Source organism: Sminthopsis crassicaudata, chromosome 2 (assembly GCF_048593235.1).
Source record: "Sminthopsis crassicaudata isolate SCR6 chromosome 2, ASM4859323v1, whole genome shotgun sequence".
Taxonomy (NCBI): domain Eukaryota; kingdom Metazoa; phylum Chordata; class Mammalia; order Dasyuromorphia; family Dasyuridae; genus Sminthopsis; species Sminthopsis crassicaudata.
Genome location: NC_133618.1, coordinates 163,858,369 through 163,874,980, shown reverse-complemented (window position 1 = coordinate 163,874,980; position 16,612 = coordinate 163,858,369). Strand labels below are relative to the sequence as shown.

At 35.4% G+C, this 16,612-nt stretch overlaps 1 protein-coding gene and 1 long non-coding RNA gene across 5 annotated transcripts in view; one reads left to right on the top strand and one right to left on the bottom strand.

The window, feature by feature from the left end:
* Positions 1 to 16,612, top strand: part of MACROD2 (mono-ADP ribosylhydrolase 2) — a 2,172,380-nt gene that overhangs the window by 1,932,711 nt on the left and 223,057 nt on the right. The gene's annotated exons all lie outside the window — the stretch shown is intronic.
* On the bottom strand, positions 13,475 to 15,774 carry LOC141555161 (uncharacterized). Its single transcript, XR_012486083.1, has 2 exons — positions 15,726 to 15,774; positions 13,475 to 14,766 (listed from the first exon to the last, which is right to left on the bottom strand). It is a non-coding gene; the product is annotated as an uncharacterized LOC141555161 (long non-coding RNA).

Sequence of the window (16,612 nt, the reverse complement as noted above, 5' to 3'; positions counted from 1 at the left end):
AATGAGACAAAGGGAGGTTTGGATACTTTATTGAGCTAGAAGCTGCATAACATAATATTTTCACCCTGTCCTTTCTTGTCATTTGAATTAGTGCCGATTTTGTTTGACACAAAATGGATTTAGAAATTAGCTTGCCTCTATGAATCCCTAGCTTGGGTTCAAATAAATTCTGAGTTTTTAATACATGATTACTTTCCCTTATGGAGCTGAATAAAAGTCAGAAGACTAACTTCTCCAGAGGAAAAAAAGAAGGATCTGAGTCAGGCTGTCATGGAGCAATGACAGATGAATTGGGCTTGTAAAAGGCACTGAAGCATCCTATTAAAAAAAAAAAAGTTGAGATTTTTATGTACCCAGAAGCAATCTCAAAATGCAAAGATGCCCTTTAAGCTTTTATGGGAATGGATATAAATACCCTCAAACTCATCAGTATATCCACTGGTAATATGGATGGGTTTTCCTGTTTTAATTTTTTATCTTTTATTTTTTTATGTTTAAGAGAGATATTTTTACTTTTGGTAATTTTGAGATTGAAAGTAAGAACAGACTTAGTACCCTTCAAAGAACCAGAAGAATCATGTACAGTGACTCTTGACAAGGAAATTAAAATAGCAGAAGAGGGACTTTTTATGGGTCCTATGTAATCTTTTCCATTACTGCAGCTCAACTGTAATCTTATCCTTTTTCCTTCTCTTCCATCACTAGCTGATATGGTCATACAGATGAGAAGCTGCTTAAATGTAATGTGGACCATTTTCCTAAATGTTTCTTTTAAAATAGAATTCCTCAGCAAAATTGAAACCAGAATAAAAAGCTTCTTTTAAAATATGATCCAGGAACTAGTCTGAAAAATAGAAATGAGGCTCTCTATCTAGGTTATGTTTCTACATGGTATTGCTTTAAAAAGGGGCATTCAGAACAATAGGATTGCAATGAACTTTTTCTCTGCCTCTCTACAATTTGATAATACTAAGCTACATTAGTGAATGTGAACAGACTCTTCCAATAATTCAGATAAGGATATAGTTATGTCTGTGATGATAGAGCAGAGTATAGCTCAACATAACTGATCTGGTCAGCTTGACCATTTTCAAGATCTTTATTAATATCAAGGGAGGCGTGAAACAAGGAAGTACATGCTTTTCAAAGGTCCTTGTTTTTGTCACGAAGGCTGACATAGATTCCAAGTGGAAGAGGATTTCCCTTTATCCACTGATGGTCTCCAGATGCATTATGATGACTTCATCAAATCCTGACACATTGCAAAATCCATTTTTTCTATATTTCATTATCGTTCAGAAGAATTCAACCTAACAAGAAAAACCTACTGTTTGACAGTCTTCCAGACTAATATGCAGTTGCAAAGACAACCCATACTACAACATAGTCTATCTATACAGTCATCTCAGATAAACATTGATGATGAACAGTGAGCTGATCTATAATATTTTTGTAATTGTTCAATTGTGTCTGATTCTCTGTGACCCCACTGAGAGATTATTTTAGCAATAATCTTGGAGTGGTTTGCTATGTCCTTCTCAAATTCATTTTACAGATAAGGAAATTGAGGTAAATAACATTAAGTGACTTACCCAGGGTCACACAGCTACTAATTGTCTGAGACCAGTTTTAAACTCAGGTCATCCTGACTTTAGACTTGGTGATTTATTCAGTGTGAAATCTAGCCTTTGTCATTGGTATTCAGCCATCTCTGGCTCTTTATGACCCTATTTGAGGTTTTCTTAGGGAAAATACTAGAATGGTTTACTGTTTCTTTCTCTAGTAGCGTAAACCTAAACAAAGTTAATAATAATGGACAGCAGAAACCTTTTATATGGTGTTTTAAGGTTCACAAAGGTTTATTAAGCATTTTTAAAATATTTCTTTTTATCTTTGCAATAACCTGTGAAGTGGTGCAATTATTATCTCCATTATATAAATGAGAAAGCAGAGATAGAGATTAAATAACTTGCCAAGACCAAGTTACGACTAAGTATCTAAGACTAGATATGAACTCAGGTCTCCCTGACCACAAGTTAAGCAATCATATTGACTTTGCCACCCAGCTGCTTATGTTTAAGTTATAAAATACAACAGGAATTTTTATTAAGCACCTACTGTGTGTTAGGCATTATGCTAAACACTTTTACAAACATTGCTTCACTTGATCCTCAAAATATCCATAGAAGATGGTGTTATTATTGTTCCCAGTTTACAGTCAAGGAAACTGAGGCAAAAAGAAGTGAAATACATTGTCAAGTGATACAGCTAGTAAGTGCAGGTTTGAGTCAGGATCTAAACTTGGTCTTCCTGACTCTGGATCTAGCTCAATAAGCATTCATGGTAGGAAATCCAATTAACAACCACTTTAGTACTTAAGAAACAAAGGAATCCACTTTAAGAGGCTGTATAAGATAAAAATAAAATACTAGTCAGCTCCTCTTGCAGTCAGTAGAGTAGACAGAATAGCAACAAGTGCTAAGGTGAGGATTTTGACCCAATTTTTTCAAGGGTTAAGCCTCTTTATATTTCAAAAGAGGAAAAAAAAAATGCCTTCTTAGGAGACCAAGCTAATTCACAAGCTGTTAGGGCAACCAGCTGACATATACAGTGTTGTGTAGAGCTATGGGGAGAAAGAAAAAGAGACGTGAAGTCACAGGAATAAAAGGTAAAGGAGAGAAAAATGGCTCTAGCTGCCACTCAGTGGGGTCACAAACATAACTGACATATTTGAAATTTAACAAAAAGGTAAACTGAAGTCATTCTCTGAGTAGGATAACATTTATTCAAGCTTTTTATTTTTCAAAGCATATACATAGATAATTCTGCAACATGAGCCCTTGCAAAACCTTGTGTTCCAGTTTTTCTCCCACTTCTCCCCCCCCCCCCGTTAGATGGTAATATATATTAAACATAGTAGAAATACATGTCAAATCCAATCTATGCCCACATTTTTATACAATTATCCTGCTGTGCAAGAAAAATCAAATCCAACTAGAAAAGAAAATGATGAAGAAAATAAAATATAAGCAAACAACACCAGAAACAACAGAAAGAGTGAAAAAACTCAGTTCCCACAGTCCTCTCTCCAGGTGCAGATGGCTCTTTTGAGGATAACATTTATTTATTTATTTATTCATTCATTCATTCATTTATTTATTTATTATATATTTTTTTATTTTATTTAGAATTTTTCCCCCACAGTATATACGCATGAGTAATTTTTTTATAATATTATCCCTTGTATTCATTTTTTCCAAATTATCCCCTCCTTCCACTCCCTCCCTCCGATGACAGGCAATCCCATACATTTTACATGTGTTACAATATAACCTAGATACAATATATGTGTGTAAATACCATTTTCTTGTTGCACATTAAGTATTAGATTCCGAAGGTATAAGTAACCTGGGTAGATAGACAGTAGTGCTAACAATTTACATTCACTTCCCAGTGTTCCTTCTCTGGGTGTAGTTGTTTCTGTCCATCATTGATCAACTAGAAGTGAGTTGGATCTTCTTTATGTTGAAGATATCCACCTCCATCAGAATACAGAGGATAACATTTATTAACAGGATATGTTACTTGCCAATAAATAGTTCAGTGGCCTCCCTCCATTTATGCCATAGATCCTGAGCAAAAGGATAGTTCCCCTTTTAGAGGGGCAGAACATAACAAAGAAAGAACAGGGTAGATGACATCATGGGATTGGGGACAACATAATTTTTTTTTAAATCTGAGACATAGGGAGCAACATGACTGGTTGGAAGTTTGGTAATAGGGGCTAGCAATGACCCCCTCTTCTTCTTTTATGAGACTAAGAAGTAGTCATTGTTGAGTCTGGGTGCCAAATAGCAGCCCAGACTTTTGCACTGCAAAACAAATATCCTTGAAGGATAGTTTGCTGATATGAAAAGATATAAGGTACCACTCCCTTTGTGTTCACACACATTCCCCAAAGTCAGCTAAATTCTTTAAGAAGAGATCAAAGATTAGCAGGAAAATTGAATTTCTAAATTAACCCATTACAGAGCATCGGAATCTCTGGACCAAGTTTGGAGACAAAGAGCTATAACTTAAGCAGTAATAAGACAAAAGCAGCTACAGAACAAAGTCAATTAATTGTAAATAGGATGAGTAAATAAATGATACAGAATTGATCACTATCTTCTCACAACTCTGCCTTCAGAAATTTCGAGGCACAGTAATTGGATTGTACCTCTACAAGAGCCCTGTAATGCCCCACTTGCTACTGACATTAATCCAGTATGGCTCCTACCATGGGTTACAAGTGAATCAGAGGGGGGGGGGGGTGGAATTGTTGCACAGGGATTTTAATTATTCTCTGATTCTCCCTGAAATACCCTGTCTTTCTAATATCTGTATTCTTCTAGGGGATTAGTTTGGATATGAGTCATGAAATGTCAGTCTCTGAATAATTTAAGGTGTGAGTCATCCAAGAGGCAAATAGTGGGTATGAGTAGATGGCATGATATTACTATCTAAAGCAGCTACGGGGTGGAGTAGATAGAAGGTAGGGCTTGGAGGGAAGGCCCAAGTTTCAGTCCTAATTCAAACACTTGCTAGCTTTGTGACCCTGGACAAATCATCTAGTATTTTGGGGCCTCTTTTTCCTCATCTGTAAAATGAGGGAGTTGTACTTCATTGACTCTAAGATCACTTATATTTCTAATTTCATGAACCTGTGATCCTACAAGATGCAGCATAAAAGATATCATCAAATAAGATTACTAAAGCATGTACACTGACCATATGCTGAGAGTGAAGAACAAACCAAGAAGCCACAATTCCCAATATTTTTATTCAGTATCAAGAATTCCAGAAGAAGGGCTACCTGGATAGATGGACCTGATGGGGAGAATTTACAGTAGAACATGGGCCAATGTACACTAAACAAGAAGGTTGTGATTTGTACCACTGCAGGGACTCTTCACAACACTATTGAAGTCACCAAGCAAATATTCATTGCAAAACATTGTCATATGCCCTTCCTTTACAAATGGGGTGAATTCACTATTTTTTTTTAAATCAATGAAAGTTTTGGTCTTGAATAATATAGCCTTCTAGGAATATAGTTTCTTTTATATGTTTATTTATTTATTTATTTATTATTCATTTTTCCAAATTATCCCCCCCCTCCATTCCCTCCCCCCATAACAGGCAATCCCATATATTTCACATGTGTTACAATAAAACCTAGATACAATATATGTGTGTAAATACCATTTTCTTGTTGCACATTAAGTATTAGCTTCCAAAGGTACATGTAACCTGGGCAGACAGATATTAGTGCTAACAATTTACATTCCCCTCCCAGTGTTTCTTCTCTGGGTGTATCTACCTCTGTCCATCATTGATCAACTGGAAGTGAGTTGTATCTTCTTTATGTTGAAGATATCCACTTCCATCAGAATACATCCTCATACAGTATTGTTGTTGAAGTGTACAGTGATCTTCTGGTTCTGCTCATTTCACTCAGCATCAGTTGATTTAAGTCTCTCCAGGCCTCTCTGTATTCCTCCTGCTGGTCATTTCTTACAGAGCAATAATATTAGGAATATAGTTTCAATAAGGAATATTACTTGGGACTGCTTCTTTTGAACATTAATTTTAATACACATTATTTTATGAATCATATTGGGAGAGAAAAATCAGAGCAAAAGGGAAAAGACATGGGAGAGACAAAAAAGAAACAAAAAAAAAGAAGTGAACATAGCATTATTGATTTATATTCGGTCTCCTCAGTTCTTTTTCTGGAGGCAGATGGCATTTTCTGTCCAAAGTCTATTGGGACTGTTTTGAATTATGAACCACTGAGAACTAAGTCTTTCATAGTTGATCCTCGTACTTTCTTGCTGTTATTGTGTACAATGTATTCCTGGTTCTGCTTGTTTCACTTAGCATCAGTTCATATAAATCTTTCCAGGCCTTTTTAAAATCAGTGCGTTCATCATTTTTAATAGAACAATAATATTCCACTATCTTCATTCAGGACTGCTTCTTACTCATTCAAAGATTACAACTAAGAAGGATTTTTTTTTTAATTTTGTGGTAACATAAGGTATGTTAAAACTATTTATCTTTGGTAGAGAAACGGTGGTAAACAGGTCCAATCCTCTTCACTCAATTCACTGTGCTGAATGTACAATATGGCCTTAAAAAATACCAGTGTTCTGAAACTCAGAAACTCATACTGTAGCTGACAAGTACAGGAACTAATTGGGTTGTCTTTAGGTGATAAAAATGTTGCTAACATCCTAATAATAATGACCTCATATTTGTATAAACAGTAGGTTTTGTTTTTCAAAGTACTTATATATTTATACTTTCATTAGACCCTCATCCCAAAGTTGTGAGAAGAAATGCACTAATAATCCAATGGGTCTAAGATCTCATTGACTTAGGAGCTCTTTACAGACATCATTTATTTGTGATTACCCATGCTATTCTGTGTAACTTTCTTGTATGTCCATAAATTCTCTGAGAGTTTGGGGGGTGGGAATTGCTCAACTTCATGGCAATTTTCCTCCTGACGTTGGAAGGCAATGAACAGAGAAAGAAGGAAAGCCAGGTTTAAGCAGTCACTTGAAAAAAATAAATGAAATAAAAAATATAAAGTGGAGACTTAGAAGTGACCACTCACCAGGGAGGGGTATACTAGCCATAAGACCACCCTGATTTATATCAATAGAGCCATCACCACATTGCTGTTTGTGTAATGGTCATAATGTAAGTGGCTATGAGCCATCCTCTGCTCTCAGAATCTGCTTGGGTACAGATTTAATTCTCAGCCCCTGAACCTTAATTAAAGTAATCTGTACTCATTTGTTGTAGACTTCCCTATACAGCCTCTTGCTATCAGATGGAGAGGTGCATTTAAAGGATACAAAGGCAACTGGGGACAAATTGTTAGCTTCTCTTCCGGGAAGGCTGTGACTTCAGTCAAATTGGCCATCAGCTATATTTACAGAGCATAGTCCTTCACCAGACCTTATTTAACAGTAATATTTGCATGCATTCCAGACCTTCACACATTTGCCATTTGTCATTGAGGTAGCAAATTACATTCATCAGAATCCATTCATTCTCACAGTATCGCTGAATACAGGATTATCTTGGCTGTGTCAGCTGCCCTATGACTGGAAACTGTGAAAAATGGAGGTCAACTTCAGATATTCCACACATGCATCACTGTGTAACCCTCTTCAGGGGACAGTGGGTATTAAGCTGAGAAAGATTAATGGAACTTATGTCATCATGTTGATATGGCATAAAACCAAAATCTGCAGATTGACGGATATCTTGCTGAAACAAATGTGTCTTTAAACTTCTCTTCTACCACTTTGTGAGTGAACTATTGTTGTCATCAAAGGAAGGATATGGAAAGATTGCCTTTCTCTCTTTTTTTTTTAAAGGGTTTTAGATTTTTTTTTAAAAGGTTTAGGCCACTGAAATTATTTCTCTTGTTTTACCAAAAACAGTCACATAGGACTTTTTTTTTTTTAACCTTGAATGAGCTCTTAGTTGAAAGTGCATCTTTGTTAGTGTAGTGAAATAGACCATGTATTTTAATTTTAGAAAAATCATAATATCTGCCTCATTGAATTGGATTGTGGGGGGAAAGACGAATGATTCATTTCCTCTCCAGAGTTCTGTGTGTTGTTGTTGTTCAGCTGTTTTAGTCATATCTGACTCTTTGTGACCCTATTTTGGGGTTTTCTTGGCAAAGATATTGAAGTGATTTGCAATTTCCTTCTCCATTTCATTTTTCAGTTGAGGAAACTGAGGCAAGCAGGATTAAATAAATGATTTCCCCAATGCCACATAGCTGGTAAATGCTGGAGGCCAGATTTTAATGCAGGTCTTCTGGATTCCAGGTCTGGGACTCTACTCACTGCAAAATTTAGTTCCTCTGTGCATTGTCCTTTGTTAATCCATGCAAATTCCTGAAGACTGTCCTCTGGCTTCAGTAAATAGATTTACTTATTTGAGATTATCCTAGGATTAACATCCTAGGCCTAGAGCTGAAAGGACCTTTGAAGGCTTTCAGGCCAACTACCCTCATTTCAGAAATGAGGAAATGGCAGCTGGTTTTCAACTCAAATCCCATGATTCTAAATTCAGCTTTCCCCCACAGTGTATCAGTTACATCTGTGAGTCTGCCTTATAGAAAAAGAAAGGTAGCTATGGTTAACTTTGTCATTTGCTTCTTGTGAGGTCTAGGAAAAGTCACTTAATATTCCCGAGACTCAGTTTCTTCATGTGTAAAATGAAGAGGGTTGGACTTGATGATCCCTCGGGTTACTTTCACTTACATTGTAGATCTTTTCTGACTTAGGTTAATGTTGCTTGTTATTACTCGTAAGATCAGGTCCAGAAAGGTCAATATTTCTGTAAGTCTTGTACTTTAGCATGCAAGAAATGTATTTGTAATTATTTTATATTATTAGAGCTCAAACTTTTTGTCTCCACTACATGATGCTTGTTTATATGGCATATAGGGAAATGGTATGACAGAGAAAATAGTGGTATAAAGTGAAATAGAGAATAGCTCAATTAGAGAATAGGAGAATGAACACTAAGCTGGGAGTTAGGTAGCCTGGGATTTCTTCCATTGCTAACTATGTTACCTTGAATTTTAAAAATAAGAACAATGTATTAGAGTGATGGTTTCCAAAGTGGACATCATGTAATGATAGAAAGCATTATGAGATCAACTAATAAGAGGATGGAGAGAATTCTTCCATTTCTATAATAGTCAGTCATGGAACTTGTATTCAACACAGCCACACCTACTATTATTTATCCCTTAGTTGTTCTCAACTCTGTGTTCTCTGCTTTGCAGAGTCCCTGGTCACTCTCCCTTCTCAGCTACTGTCAGCCCGTCAGAGACTTTATAGCTTAATTGCTACCCATCTCACAATAGTAGCTGTGTAGACATCCTTGAACAGATATCCCACTTTTCCTTTCAGCTATCCTATATGTACACAGTGCTCCAGGACAATGACTAGTATGTAAAACGCTCTTTTTATTTTAGGTGAGGTAAAATAAATTGCACAAAATAGTCATGGATGAATGGGGGGAAAGGGGAAGACCTCCTTACCAGTTAGATGTTGTCCCTGACTCTTTATTCTCCCTTAAATCAGCCTCTCCTTCCAATCAGTTGACAAATCTTATCATTTCCATCTTCCCAAACTCCTGCTTTATTTCTGTACTACTTCCCACTCACACAGCCAATACCCTAGTTCAGGATTTTGTTACTTTTCTCTTGGGTTATTGCAATAGTCTTTTAGCTGATAATGTTGACAGGAACCCTTAGTTTTACTCCAATTGCATCTTCATAAAACTGTTATACTAAATTTTTTCCCTGAAATAGGAGTATCATCATGTCCCTCCCCTACTCAATAAATTCCAGTGCTTCTTTATTGTCTCTATGATCAAATATTATGTAATCTTTATATCATCCTTTTGAGTATGTTTTTGTGTTTAAGAAAAGAGGCATCATAACATAATGGATAGAGAACCTTGAAGCCAACCCAAAAGCTTAATCCCCATTTCTGACAAATATTGTGACTGTTAGCAAGTTATTTAAAGTTTCAGCATTCTAGGCATTTCTCAAAGACTTTAAGTTGCAGAGAAGATGCTGATCTGTGTTGGTAGAGAAAGTTTCCTCAGTGGGAGTTCCCTATATCAATAATAGCATAGGTGTTTCTCTTTATGTTACATAATCATTAGTACAGTAAGACATATCTGTCATATACAAATGATCTATTACACACATTTTTCCACATGTGATTGGTTCCTCAGATTTAAAAAATTATAATGCTCACAGGAAAAGGAAACATACCAATTAAGTGTTTCAAAATAAAAGCTTTTCACATTTACAGCCTGTCTTCTACTGTTAGATTCTCAAGTAAAATAAATCAAAGTCTGAATTTCAAATACCTTAGGGGTTTATGTTCAAAAAAAATTTAGTGATAGGGTACATGATCAAAAATGTTTTGAGTTCACTGAATAAGAGGATCAGTACAATTCAAACTATAATTCTGTGATTCTCTTCTTTGATTTCTAGGGTTTAAACAATAAATAGATTAAATAACTATAGAATGACTACCTCTGGGAAAAGAGAAGCCTCCCCCCTCCCTCCCAAAAAAGCAAGATTCTCAATATGGCTGTTGAGAAACTTGAAATGCCTGTCGCAATCTCCTTGGTACTGGGCTTGATTAAGGGCTAGGGTGGGCCACCTCAGCCCCATTCCAGTTTAAATTAGTCTGGATCCAAATCCAGAGATATTCATCTGAAACCATATCAGTCTCAGCCATACAGCAAATCAAATAGCCATTTCATTCTACATTCTTTTGGTCCAGCTGTGGCTTTGGCTGGTTCCACATGGCCTAAACATTAAATCAGATGAAAAGTAATACATTCTACATCACTTAAAATAACCAATAAGTCTTTAAAAGGCTCGAAAAGTGTTGGCAAAAAAAGGGTACATTGTCAGAAAAAAGGCTGAAGGTAAATAGTGTCAATTCTCATGATTAGTGTAATGGACTAGGAATGAACCAAACTGGTTAATCTCAACTTGTATGACCAAATAAAATTTGGCTATAGGTGTCACATTAGAATCTCTATAGTTGTTATAGAATAAAGTCCATTTTTGTATGTGATGGGTTTCTCAGACTTTTTTTATTATAACGCATAAGGATAAAAAAAAAATGCACCAGTCAATTGTTTTAAAATAAAAGCTTTTCACATTCACAGCCCATCTTCTGCTGTTAGATTCCCAAGCAAAATAAATCAAAGTGCTGAATTTCAAATACCATAGGCATTTCCATGGTAACAGAGGCTGAAGTGCCAAATAAAGGATTATAATTCCTTGCCGAAGCCAACAGATCTGTATATGATCTGTGCAGTTCTTAACATTACAGGGACACTTAAAAACAGAAAATGGTAACAAAATCATGATAGAAGGACAATGGAGGCTGAAAAAAAGCCTTGATTTTGAAACTAAAGATGCTTACAAATGGAGGAAAAAAGAAGAGGGATTTATTTTTGCCAATCAAACATTTTCAGAGCTGTATAAAGTCAAATCTCTCTAAGGATGTAAATTAATTTTAGAAATGGCTTTATTGTCTCTCTCTTAAGTTTTAAAAAAAAATCATGGAATCATAAAATATTAAATCTAGAATGGTCCTGAGAGATTATCTAGTCCAGGTCCTAATTTTGCTGATGAGTTAACTGAGATCTAAGCAGTAGTACAATTAGGGAGACTTTGAGCTGGTTCAGGGAGCAGGCCAAAGAATAGCAATTAATGGACTAATATCATCTTGAAAAGATGTTTGTGGTGAAGTACCTCTGCAATTTCCCTTGAATCTGGTACTGTTTGCCCTAATAACTTGCATGAAGGCTTTGCTGCTCATCATATTTGCAGGTGATATAAAGGTAGGATATATTTATATAGATAGATAGATACATACCCACACACACACACATAAACATACACATATATACACATACACACAACATTGGATAACAGAGTTAGGACTAATTAGGTATGTTTTCATTGTGTTCTAACACTTGGGGTTGAAAGAATCAACTAAATATATAATAGGAAAGGTATAATTTTACAGTGATTCATAAAGATGCTTGAGTGAACCTTGGTGTTCAGTATGTGACAAAATAATAATTTGATTTAAAGTTGCCTTAAAAGAGATATAATACCTAGAAGGAGAAAGGTAATAGTCCTGCCATTTTATACACCTTGATTCATATCTAGACAATTATAGTAATAGGGTCTAAATTGAAAGTGTATTGAAATCTGGGATTAATTTAATTGAATCACTGAAATTATATTAATATATTTTAGAATAAGTCAAATTGTTATTTTAAAGCCCAAGTGATTCAAACTGTGTTTTGGTAAGTCAGGAGACTAGAAAGTCTACTGGTAGGTTTCCAACCCATTCTGGTTAAAAAGTCAAGGATGATCAATCTCCAGGACCATTCAGCTTTCTTGATTATGACACATTTGAGTTAGCTAATTCACCAGAACTCAGGGAGCATTGTACTAAGACATGACTTAAACTCCTTATGCCCTCTTTCAGTATCAATCATAGAAGATAAAATGGGAACTGAGTTAACACTGCTGTCTTTGTAAATGCACTTGAAGAATGAGACACATTAACAAGAACTGTGCAGAAAAATTAATGGGCTTTTGTTTTTAGAGAGATGCATGAAATATTCTTAATTTTTGAATAAAATAATTCCTCTAGAGTTCATGAGAGTAGAGCAGATTAATTTAGCTTTAGCTAATAAAATGTAGATAAAAGGAAATTTAGAGACAATGGTCTTATGACTTTTTATAGAAACTTCGGTTTTAATCAGATTGTTTTAATTAATAATTTTATCTAACCAGATTACATTTTAATTAGTAATTATGATGTACTGTTTATTACTTTGATTTTATCTGTTTACACATATATTCCTGTTATAAGTTAGTAATTATTGATTCCCATAGTAAACTACTCAAGAACATAAACTTTTTTTTATCTGTTACCTCAAGAGATAATTGCGTCTTGCAACTGTTCATGCTTAATAAATGCTTGCTAAGTTCATTGATGAATGTTTTATTACTACTACTATTGGAACCAAGTGATATTTGTATAGCCCTTTGCACTTTGCCAAAAGAAAATGTACATTAGATGCAGCTGAAAATAATTTTATGAAACGACAAACAATATGTGTCTGTGTGTGTGTGTGTGCATATATATATATATATATATATATATATATATATATATATATATATATATATCTGTGAGTGGTGGGAGTGGTTATTCTTAAATCTTTTGAGATTATACACTCTTATATTACACAGATGACCTTCTTTATGGATAATACATTTATTACATTAAGCCCCAAGAGAGTATAGAACGTCCTGCAAAGGGATATATAAACACACAGGGGAATTGGATAACAAATGTCTATTTCCCAGATCTCAAAATACATGTAAATGGACACCCTATGGATCTTGTCCAATGATGTGTATATTTCAAACAGGCAGTACAGATGAATGAATTGGGTCCAAAATTTAAAAGGAGGAAGAAAGACGGCTTGATTGTTTATGGAAAATTGCAAAACACTTTACTCACTTTAAGCCTCTCAAAACAGCAAAGGCTCATATTTTCAGTATACACATTTTACTGTAAACAAAGACCACACTTGTGAACACTTTAAGATGAGGTCCACACAAAGTAAAATAGAAAAGCACAGGCTGACCCCCTAGTTAGACACCCAATTCATCTAATATAACCTCCAAAAACTGGAATAGAGGTTGTCAAAAAAGGATCCTATTGCATAAAGAGAAGATGGGCTGGTCAAAGGATAGCCAGTAGATAAGCAGAGTTTTTCTTGTACCAACAGATATTGGGAGAAAGTGAGGAAGTAAGAAAGAACATTTTTATAGACTCTTCAAAACACATTTATTCAGGATACATAATTGTGGATGGCTCACAACTTAAAGTTATCAAAGACTCCAAATCTATGAAATCCCAAATCTATTTTGAGTATTGAATACTGACTGTTTTATTGTATGCATTAGATCAGTCTTGCACACAAAAGGATTAGCTGAAAGGATTTCCCAACTAAAGCGCAAAGCAGAGGGCAAACTCATGAGATCATGGTTTTCAGAATTGGAAGAGACTTTCAAGATTATTTAATTTAACTCATTTGTAGTTAGAAAAAAAAGGGGGGATCAAGTTCCTTTCAACACATGTATGAAAATCCAAGTTGCAGAATTTATAGTGGATTTTCCTATATCCCTTTTCTATTCTATAGAAACCAATATCTTTTGCCTGAACTAGATTGTTATATTGATGAGGTGCTTCTTCTAGCAAAAATTCAAAAACAAACTAGATGTAATCTATGTCTTAGAGTGCTTATGAATATCATTCATTCCATCTTGAAATGATGTTCCTCAATAGTAATGTGCCTGTATCTATTATGATAAGACATCATAGGCAGTCCCTTGAAAAAAGTGGGTAATCTTTGAAAACTTCATTTGTAATTTAATACGTTTTTTTTAAATTCAAATACATTCTGCGAAACAAATGTTATATGTACTGGATATGTTCTCAAGTGATTACACATAAAAACTAAATAATGAAGCTGGTAAAAATACTTCTATAGAAAAATGTGTTGGAGATTCAAACTTGTGATATCAGGATCATTTTTGTTACCTGTCCCTTTTCACCAGCAGCAAACCTACTTTCACTCATCCCTGGCAGTGAGGCTTGAGTACTCTCTACCTCAGTATTCCTATACCTTCCCAGTAGGGGAAGTAGAGATTTTCTCTAATTCCAAAGCATTATTGTAGTCTTTATAGCTTGAGAGAAGAGCTGCTATAGGTTGTAGATTTGAGGAAATGAGCCATGATACTTCATTTTTAAACTAATTAATCTTAATAACTAGATGCAAAGCTCAGTGTATCTTTGGGGCTGAAGGTCTTGCAAGGGCTCTTAGCAATCTCAAAATTTTCATGTCCAAAGGCAAAAATCAATAGACTTTCATCTCTTGATATACCTGTCCACTGAGAGAGGCTGCTAGAAGTCAGTGAATCCACTTTCATTTGTGCCAATACAAGACAACTTACACTTCCTATTGCCAGACTAATCTCCCAACCAGGAGAGCCTCCGGATCAAAGAGGAGCAACCTTCCCTTTGACTTCAGGCCTTTCATCTTCTGCTGTTCCTTGAGGGAAGAAAAAATTAAATTCAATGGAGAGAGGGAATTTATCTCCTGTTTTTCCATTTCCTCACATAATCTCCAGCCTTTGGAGGCAAGAGAAAAAGTGAAACACGGCCTCCCACCTGACCATCTTCCTTCCATATAGCCCAACTTATAGAAAGTGGGTCTTTCACTGAATAATGAATATTCTCATACTGGTCAAATCTTACATTTTGCAGTGATTCTGAACCCTTGTAGGCCATTATACAATTCCATTCCCGACCTCAATACCCAGTTCCTTATTCCCATCCCTCCTTAACCTCCAACTCCAAAGTTCCAAACAAATACTACCCATTTTACCTTTTGGAATGGCTATCCCTTAAGCAATTAATTTCCCTTTATCCTAAATCTTTTTCTATCCCATTCCCTCCATTTTCTAGCTATTATTGAAAGATGACACTCCCTAATGACATAGCCTTTCTAGTACTGCTCTATCTTTCCTTGTTTTCTTTAATTCATTGCCGAAGATGGGAGAAGCTGAAATATCCCTTACTCCTCTTTGCCACTTCTTTTTCCCCTTTTTCCATCATTCAGTAATGTCTTCCCTGTTCAGGATTATGTAATTCATATTTACTGTCCAATAAAACTCCTGATAGGTGTTTTCTACTGCCCTTTTTTCCTTTCTTCCGCATTGAGTTCTCTGTCTAGATCAGAACTTTTTTATATCCTACCCAACTTTTGATCTCATACTAGGAAACATCAACATAGATATTGACTCTCCCGCAAACACCCCAATAACTCATTTCCTCAACCTATTCATTTCCCATCACCAACTCCTCCATGCTGCCTCATCCACAAATATAGTCATACTTTTGATCTTGCCTTTCCCCACAATGACATCACCTCCACGTATAAGAATTTTGAACTCCCATTATCTGACCGTAATCTTTTGAATTTCTATTTCTCCCTCTATTTTCTCTTACCAAATGTTCCTCTTTTGCATACTCTATGATCATTAATCCCAAACACCTCAGTTTGGACCCACACAATCACTCTTATAACACTTTTCCCCCCATCATAATTATGAACCAGTTCCATTCTAAATTCTATTCTTCCCTTGAATCTTTGGCACTTTATAATGATGAAAGTTCCCTGCCAAGTATCAACCTTGGTATAGTACCAAACTTAACTGCTTCTACTCCTATACATGTGCTGCTGAATAAAAATGAAAAAATAAAATCATACCCTTGGATTTTCTACAAATTTGTGGTATACAACCTTAGATAGGCCTCTATTGCAGCTGGATATTCTTACTATACCTGCTTTATCAACTCACTCTCCCACCTTTCAAAGTGTTTTTTCCTTTCTGAAACTTCCCCTGCTTCCCCTTCCCCACTCTCACAGTTGAGATCTTTGCCTCATATTTTACAGAAAAAAAAGTTGTTACCATTCATTGTGACTTCTCTTTTCTCCTTTGTTTCTTATCTCATATCATTCTCATGTCTTTTGATACTTTATGCTTCTTCACCATTGCCTTGGTGAAAGACAATGTCTTATATAAAGATGTACCCTTTGTTCTTACTTATTAAGAACCACTTCTCTCTTTGTTCAAGTGATCCCATTCTCTCCCAAAAGATTTTCTACTGTCACCCTCATTCAGTCAGTTATTTTTAATCTTTCCTTATCAATTACCTACAAACAATGAGTTTTATACTACTTCACTGGGTGATCTCTTCAACTCCCCTGAGTTTAATTATCATCTCCATTATGTTGGAAAAACCTCATTTGATCCTTCCATCCTCAATATCATCCCACATCTCTTCTGCTTTACTGACTAAATTACTTCAAAAGGGCCAATAGGTCTCTCTCT